General features: G+C 37.8%; 1 non-coding gene across 1 annotated transcript; it reads left to right on the forward strand.

Moving 5' to 3' along the window:
* The first annotated feature begins 7,924 nt into the window (after nt 1-7,924).
* Nucleotides 7,925-8,115, forward strand: LOC122685109. The gene has a single exon (XR_006338279.1). It is a non-coding gene; the product is annotated as a U2 spliceosomal RNA (small nuclear RNA).
* The last annotated feature ends 1,066 nt before the right edge of the window (nt 8,116-9,181 follow it).

Here is a 9,181-nt window from a genome sequence, read left to right on the forward strand (position 1 = left end):
AGAGCCAAACTAAAGTCCTATTAACCCCAGGGGACACCTCAGAGGTAGTCACTTGTGCTTTGCAATCTTGCATTTAATTACACAGTATTCTCTCACACTTGCATGAGGTGAAAGTTTTAACCCTAGTTTGATGAGTTTGATGATAAATTACTGTGTATTTTCTAAATTTTTTTGTATTTCACCAGGTTCCCAGGGAAGTGCTAAGCACTGTCAACTAAAAAATATAGTCACAACCTGAAAGTAGAGAGTTATTTTATTTGGTGGGGATGTTTAGGACTCTGAGCCTGAGAGCTGGCATCTCAGTAGCTCTGAAAAAATTGCTCCAAGGAGGCAGGAGGGGAAGTTAGGCTATATACAAGTTTGAAACAAAGGGAGCAGGCAGTCTGAACATCAAAAATCAGGTATCAAGTTAAGGAATTTAGCATTCTATGTATGGCAATCCTTTGGGCTCACCAAATTCATTCCTTTCATATGCACCTCAGTTATCTGGGCCATTCCTGTTTCCTTGTTCACCTTGCTTCTTGCATTCCCCCAGCTCCTCAGCAATCACCATGGGGGTTGGCAGCACCCACTAGATCACAGTTTGGGGAGGACTCATTCACATTTGAAGGCCAGAAATTGCTGATGGCTGTGACATTTCTTGTTTATCATTATGGCAGAAGATATTTTCATTTCACAGCACACATAAAATGCTTAATAAACTTTCTAGATTAGGAAAACATTTATATACATATATAATATATTTGATTAAATGAGTACACTATTTGCCTGTGTTTTGGAAATTGTAGAATCTACACATGTGTAATGCATTATTACCAATATTAATACTAACTAGAATTAAATACTAGATAAGTTACAGCTAATAACTCATTCTAATTAACAAATGGCAGCAAAGTAGAGTGGACTAGCAAATGAGCAGACAGCTACACCCTTGAAATTTAGTGGGCAAGGGCTCTGTATTACTCAGAAACTGGAGAAGCTACATTGACTTGAGCCTCTGAGACCCTTCCAAGGAGATCTGGCCTCTGGGTTCTGCTGAGCCTGCTCCACAGCAGGATCACTTCTTTCTTAGAGGGAAAGCTCTGCCCTTTGGCAAGATCTGACTGTGTAGGTCTTTTTAGCTGTGAATGTTCATTATTTGTATTTGTACCTGAGCCTGTATTTATGGATAATCTATTGAAGGAGGAAATATGGCTCAGGTGAGTGGGAGTGACAGGGCTGTATTTAATGGCTACAGCAAATAACCTTCTAACGGCTGAAAGAGTGTCATATCTCACAGTTATGATGTCTTCAAAAGGTGATATTTCTGGCTGTGTCATCATAGCTGTGAAAAGCATTTTCTCACCATCTAAAAAAATGAGAAGGCCATGGGGTGATGGAATTGCACTCCAGACAGGTTCGTATTAATCACACCACCCCAGCCCCAACTTTTGTGTATTTTAAGGAGAGGTATTTGGAATGTAAGAGGGTGGGTGGGAAAGATACAGACTTCCCAGTCTTCAAGGTGGGTGGTTCAAGGCTATGCAATTGTGACAGCACCAGATCTTGGGAAAACAGATTAGGAGAACCGGTTATCTCTAGTGGTCCCCATTTTTGTTTTGCACGGCTTTTCCCCTCCAATTCCTTTGACTTGTAGCTCTGCCTTTGTCCAGGACCAGCAAAGTCCAGAGTTCCAAGCCTATCACCTCATCTCACCTTATGTTTCTAATCCACAAGTATGTAAAGTGAGTTCTTCCTTGTAGACTTGGAATGATGCTGGGTGTTATAAGGCTACAGGAATTATAACACAGAGCTCTAAGCTTTTGCCTCAGGTGATACTTCCTCTGGAGGCAAAAATCATATAGAAGCACATGTTTTACTTATACTGCAAGCTTCTGCAAAAGTACTCACTGCATGATATAACTGCATTTATTTTATTTTAATATAAAGTGTTGACTCTGACAAAGAGGCTTTTATTATCCACATGTACCACAAATAAGGAAACTGAAGTTCAGGATAATATTTTCTATTCAAAACCACATATAGCACACAAGAAAGAGTTGTTCTTTCAATACACCATGTTTTCTTATGAAAACATTTTAAAATTTATTACAAGGGGATAGGGAAAAGTCTGTGGATAACATTATGCAGTTAATTTCCAAACTGTAATATCAACTTATTGTATTAATCACAGAGAAAAGGTCTTAAACAGGAAAAGGTAGATTTTAGGAACATGTCCAGCCTATAGAGCACATTCAATAAGTGTTTGCTATTATATGATATGTATTATTATTATTGCATTTAATGTATCAGAATCATCTGGGAAATTTTTTTCTAAATCCACAAAACTCCCTCACAAGTATGTATTCAAATGAATTGGGGATGAGAGAAAACTATAGAAACGTGCAAGAACACTTGGAATAAGTCCCCAGGTGATTCTGGTACCTCTGTCCTGCCCTGCCCCCACCACTTCCCACATGTTCGCCATCAGTTCAGGGAACCTGGAGGTTACGGATCTATACTCTGCGGCTGAAGTGGGATTCAATTAACAAACATGAGTTGATTCTTCATTATTATTTTGTTGGTATGATGATAACAACAATAAAAGAGACTTGTCACTTTCCATAATAAACACACTTTTGAAAATGGTCCTACAATTTCTGTGGTTAGCAGCCACAGAAGTGGCATAGCTATTTGCAGAGTGACTGGGGACTGCACATAATAAAGGAAGAGTGTTGACCCAAAAGAACATAGCCAAATAGGTCATCTAAAAAATATGTGATGCAGAGGGTGCACTAGCAGTTTGATTGCTACTTGTTTGGAAAATATGGCCGAATTTCTTGCAGTTCTGTTACTGAGAAGAGTTGTAGTAATCCCAGGGGGATGGCATCAAAGTTTTCAGGGCAAACATCTTCTTCATGCCTGTCTCTGTAAACAAAAACTCAACAGGAATTAAGATCTCTAGTCCATGGCCCCAAAGAGGATATCGTTAATCTGCTTGCAATGCAGGGGACCCAGGTTTGATCCCTGGATTGGGATGGACGATCGCCTAGAGAAGGAAATGGCAACACACTTCAGTATTCTTGCCTAGAGAATTCCATGGACAGAGGACAGAGGACTGGTGGGCTGCAGTTCATGGGGTCACAAAGAGTCGACACAACTGAGCAACTATAACACTTTCTCTTTTACTTTCACTTTTACTAAGTTACATACACAACAACTGAAGTGTTTCCCCTTAAAGCAATTTGCAGCTTGCAAAAGTGACTTATTCAGCCCTTGGATTTCTGAAAATTTAAGCAAATAGGAATAATTCAAGTAGAGAACCTGGTGGAAAATATTACACACCATGCCGTAAGCCTTAAATCAGAAGCAGTACAGGTAATTTTGTTCTGTTCGTTTACAGGAGTTTCCATGAGCACATAAGAGCAACATCCTATTTATTGTGCAGCTTTCTTGGTTTGAATTAATTTAGAGGTTTTTATTTATCTCAGACCAGATTTTTCTGATAGAATTTCTATTTCTAAAGGGACTGCCCCGGTGGCTCAGATGGTAAAGAATCTGCCTGCAGTGCAGGAGACCCAGGCTTGGTCCCTGGATCAAGAAGATCCCTTGGAGAAGGGAATGGATACCCACTCCAGTATTCTGGCCTGGAGAATTCCATGGACAGAGGATCCTGGTGGGCTATAGTCCATGGGGTCACAAAAAGTTGGACACAGTGAAATTGTAGCTATTTGTGATAAAACATAGGGAATGAATAATTAAAGATAACTGAGCTTTTGACATAAGCAGGTATTTAAGTATCAGCATTAATTTTTATTTTAACCATTTTTAATGAAAATTTTTATTCTTCCATACCTTGTCAAACTGTTGGATAAATATTTGCAATGGACCTGGCCTGAAACAACAAGGTCTTCACAACTTATTGGGATATGTATCTATAGATATGTATTCCTAGATAAAAAGCTCTCACATGTTAGGCTCTTAAGTTTCTATGTTTGCTTTATATGGCTCTCCTCTCAGGCCATTGTCTGTCACTTTCATTGGACAGTAAATATGACTCTGTCAGTTCCTTCTCTAATTTTGTTCTTAGCGCTACTGTGAGATCAAGGCCAAATCAGCTCTAAAGGGGGCTTTTAGGGGGCTCTTCTAAGAGTCAAATGCTCAACCATTCATACAGATATTTGCAGAATCTGTTTTGCTACTGAGAGCCATTGTTTGCTTCTTTCTTTTTCTGTACTCTGGTGGTAAGTGAGATTGAAGATGGTAAAATTTCAAATAGGTGAAATGTTATTGACTCTGTAGACTGCCTTTATTTTGCAAATAACTGCAGGCTTTATGGAATTTTCACAGTGACAACATAGAAATCATCTAAAAATAGCTACCCTCTATGACAAACCTACCAATTCCAGCTCTTTAACCTGAATAACCTTAATGGATATTCAGTACATCTACTACAGATATTACTTACAATGACCATCAGAGAACAGTAACTGAAGTTTTAGTAGTAAAGATATTCATCCAAGAACACAAAGGTTGCTAGTGGCAGAAATGAGATTTGAACTCAAATTGACTAGTCGCTAAGGTCTCTGTTATTTTCATTATAGACATATAGCCAGTAATTGAGAACATTTTAAACTGTGGCAAGATTATTCTAGTGTTATTATTTTTTCTTGGCCAAATTTCCTTTAAATATTGCATTTTCAGAACATGCAGTTACTAATTCTTCTATATGTATTTCTTAAACTGCCAAATTTGTTATTAATCTGAAACTACCGAAAAGAGACATAATGAAGACTTTCTTCACATCAAAAAAATAGAACAAAGAGGCATGGATTACTGAGAATATTGGATTCTTCTCATGGAATCCCCTCATGGATTTCTCTCTCTCTCTCTATTGTTTTATTTTTCTATTAGTTATGAATAGGTAATGAATTCACATGTTTCAAAAAACAAAAATTATTTTAGGAACATGTGTAGAGTCAAAAGTCACACTCTTTCTTATCCTCCTTTGGCCTCATACTCACTAATCTCCATCCTCATAAGACACTAACAAGCTTGTATATCTTGCAGTACTTATTTAGGTCATTATAAGTATTTGGCTTTTTAAAGTTAGCATAACATTTATCCTTTGCTTTTCTCACCTAACAATATGCCTTGGAGATCCTTCCATATCAGTACATAAAGAGGGTCTTCATCTCTCTCTTCTTAGTTTAGTGTATTCTATCATATGATTAATGCCATAGTTTATTTGAGTAGTCTCTCATTGATGGACTTTTGGGTCTTTTCCATTTGTTTACTTTTACAAATAATTCTGAATGAATAATTGTGGACAAAAGCCATTCTATACTTTTGCAAGTTATATCGCACATAATATCAATTCTCATAAATGACAATCTGGGTCAAAAGGATATACTTAAAATTTTGGATATTTTTTACTTACTTTCCAGAAGGCATGTACTTATTTTCCCTTCTGTCATGAATGAGAGGGACTGTTGTCCCACAGACTTGAAAAGAATGTAGTATCAAACTTTTGGATCTTCTCCATCTAATAGATGAAGAATAACATCTCAGTGAAATTTAAATTTGCATTTCTTTTATTATGAGGGGTGTAGAGAGAATCTTTTCATAAATGTGAAAGCTGTTTATGTTTCTTTTACTGTGAACTGTCTATTTGCTTTTCTTATAACATTATTGGTCTGTGATCTAAATTGCAAATCATTTTGCTCTAGTCTGTCATTTAAATTTTGATTTGCTTATGGTAAAGTTTTATTTTGCTTTGGTTTTTGCTGATCACAACTCTTTTTTTCAACATAGTCATTTTTATTAATCCTCTTTTGAATCATGTTTAGATGGATTATTTTGGCACTTGAGACAAGGCTCTGGATTTGATGGTATCTAATTTGTGCAGTGGTTTAAGCATACTAAAATAGGCTCTGGTGCTAGACTTGAGATGCTTTATCACTGGAAAAATGTTAACAAGTTATGCAACCCCTTTGGATACCACCTTCTTGTTTTTTGAATAGTGAAGGCAGTACACATTTGAGAAGCACAAATGGCTTCATAATTGAATAGACAACTTGATCCTTCTTAATTGATAGAGAATTAAAAATCCCACTCAATTTAACTGTGTATTTGTCAGCTTTGGCCACCATAACAAAATACCATAGCTTGCATGACTTAAGCAACAGAAATTCATTTTCTCACAGCACCAGAAGCTGAAAAGTTCAAGATGAAGGTGCCAGCCAGTTTGATTCCTAGTGAGATCAATCTTGGCTTGTAGATGGCTACCTTCTGGGTCTCTCTCTCCTCCTCTTCTTATAAGGCCACCAATCATATCAGGTTAGGGACATACCCTTCTGATTTCATTTAACCTTAGTTACCTCCTAAAACCCTATCTCAAAATATAGTCACATTAGGGATTAGGGTTTCAACATAGGAATATTTGAGGCATGCAGTTTAGTCTATAGCAAACTGAATAAACAAATTAACAAATTTGCAACGCAGGAGTAAAACTTCTTCAGATATAGATCAAATACTGAAGCATTAATCATTAAAAAGCATTGACATATCAGGGTAATAAAGAATAAGCATCAAAGTTGGTGAATCAAGGTAAATTGGATGTGGTCAAAAAGGAGATCTGTTGTTATTCAGTTGCTCAGTTGTGGCCGACTCAAAAAGGAGATAGCAAGAGTAAACATCGCTATTTTAGGCATGTCACTCAGACATTTTAGGAATCAGTGAACTGAAATGGACAGGAATGGGTGAAGTTAAATCAGATGACCATTATATCTACTACTATGGGCAAGAATCCCTTAGAAGAACTGGAGTGGCCCTCATAGTCAACGAAAGAGTCCAAAATGCAGTACTTAGGTGCAATCTCATAAACAACAAGATGATCTTGGTTTGTTTCTAAGGCAAACCATTCAACATCAAAATAATCCAAGTCTATACCCCAACCACTAATGCCGAAGAAGCTGAAGTCAAACAGTTCTATGAAGACATACAAGACCTTCTAGAACTAACACCAAAAATGATGTCCTTTTCATCATAGGGAATTGGAATGCAACAGTAGGAAGTCAAGAGATAACTGGAGTATCTGTTGCCCCATAAACTCAAGGCAAGTTGGGCCTTGAAATACAAAATGAAGCAGGGCAAAGGCTAAAAGAGTTTTGTCCAGAGAACACACTGGACATAGCAAACACCCTCTTCCAACAACACAAGAGACAACCCTACACATGGACATCACCAGATGGTCAATATCAAAATCAGATTGATTACATTCTTTGCAGCCAGCAATGGAGAAGCTCTATACAGTCAGAAAAACAAGACCTGGAGATGACTTTGGCTCAGATCATGAGCTCTTATTGCAAAATTAAACTTAAATTGAAGCAAGTAGAGAAAGCCACTAGGCCATTCAAAGTGAAAGTGTAGTCGCTCAGTGGTGTCCAACTCTCTGCGACCCCATGGACTGTAGCCTACCATGCTCCTCCATCCATGGGATTTTCCAGGCAAGAATACTGGAGTGGGTTCTCCAGAGGATCTTCCCAACCCAGGGATCAAACCTGGGTCTCCCACATTATAGGCAGATGCTTTCCCATTATGACCTAAATCAAGTCTCTTATGATTATACAGTGGAAGTGACAAATAGATTCAAGAGATTAGATCTGATAGACAGAATGCCTGAAGTAGTATGGCTGAAGAACTATTCATAACATTGTACAGGAGGCATGGCCAAAACCATCTCAAAGGAAAAGAAATGCAAGAAGATAAAATGGTTTTCTGAGGAGGACTTATAAATAGTTGAGAAAAGAAGAGAAGGAAAAGGAAAAGGAGAATGGGAAAGATATACACAACGGAATGCAGAGTTCCGAAGAATAGCAAGGAAAGCTAAGAAAGACTTCTTAAGTGAACAATACACAAAAATAGAGGAAAAAAATCTATGGGGATCGCTTCTCGGCCTTTTGGCTAAGATCAAGTGTAGTATCTGTTCTTATCAGTTTAATATCTGATGCGTCCTCTATCCGAGGACAATATATTAAATGGATTTTTGGAGCTGGGAGTTGGAATGGGAGCTTGCTCCGTCCACTCCACGCATCGACCTGGTATTGCAGTACTTCCAGGAACGGTGCACCAAAAAAAAAAAGAGAGGAAAAAAAAAAAATCTATGGGAAAGATAAGAGATCTCTTCAAGAAAATTAGAGATACCAAGGGAAGATTTCATACAAAAATGGGCACCATAAAGACAGAAATTGCAAGGACCTAACAGAAGCAGAAAAGATTAAGAAGAGGTGGCAAGAATACACAGAAGAACTGTACAAAAAAGGTCTTAATGACCCAGGTAACCACCATGGTGTGATCACTCACCTAGAGCCAGACATCCTGGAGTGTGAAATTGAGTAGACTTTAGGAATTGTTACCATGAACAAAGCTAGTGGATGTGATGCAATTCCAACTGAGCTATTCACAATACTAAAAGATGAGATTATTAAAGTGCTGTACTCAATATGCCAACAAATTTGGAAAACTCAGTAGTGGCCACAGGACTAGAAATGGTTGGTTTTCATTCCAATCCCAAAGAAAGACAATGCCAAAGAACGTTCAAACTACTATATCATTGCACTCATTTCATACACTAGCAAGATTATGCTCAAAATCCTTCAAACTATGCTTCAAAAGTACATGAACTAAGAACTTCCATATGTACAAGATGGATTCAGAAAAGGCAGAGGAACCAGAGATCAAATTGCCAACATCTGTTGGATCACAGAAAAAGTAAGAGAATTCCAGAAAAACATCTACTTCTGCTTCACTGAGTATCCTAAAGCTTTTGACTGTGTGAATTACATCAAACTATGGAGAACTCTTAAAGTGATGGGATACCAGACTACCTTAACTTCCTCCTGAGAAACTTGTATGCCGGTTAAGAAGCAATAGTTAGAACCAGACATGGAACAATGGACTGGTTGCAAATTGGGAAAGGAATATATCAAGGCTGTATATTGTCACCCTGCTTATTTAAATTATATGCAGAGTACATCAAGCAAGATGCCAGGCTGGATGAAGCACAAGCTGGAATCAAGATTGCTGGGAGAAATATCAGCAACCCCAGATATACAGATGATACCATCCTAAGGGCTGAAAGCAAAGAGAAACTAGAGAGCCTCTGGATGAAAGTGAAAGAGCAGAGTGAAAGAACTGGCTT

This window comes from Cervus elaphus, chromosome 27, assembly GCF_910594005.1.
Source record: "Cervus elaphus chromosome 27, mCerEla1.1, whole genome shotgun sequence".
Classification (NCBI taxonomy): Eukaryota; Metazoa; Chordata; class Mammalia; order Artiodactyla; family Cervidae; genus Cervus; species Cervus elaphus.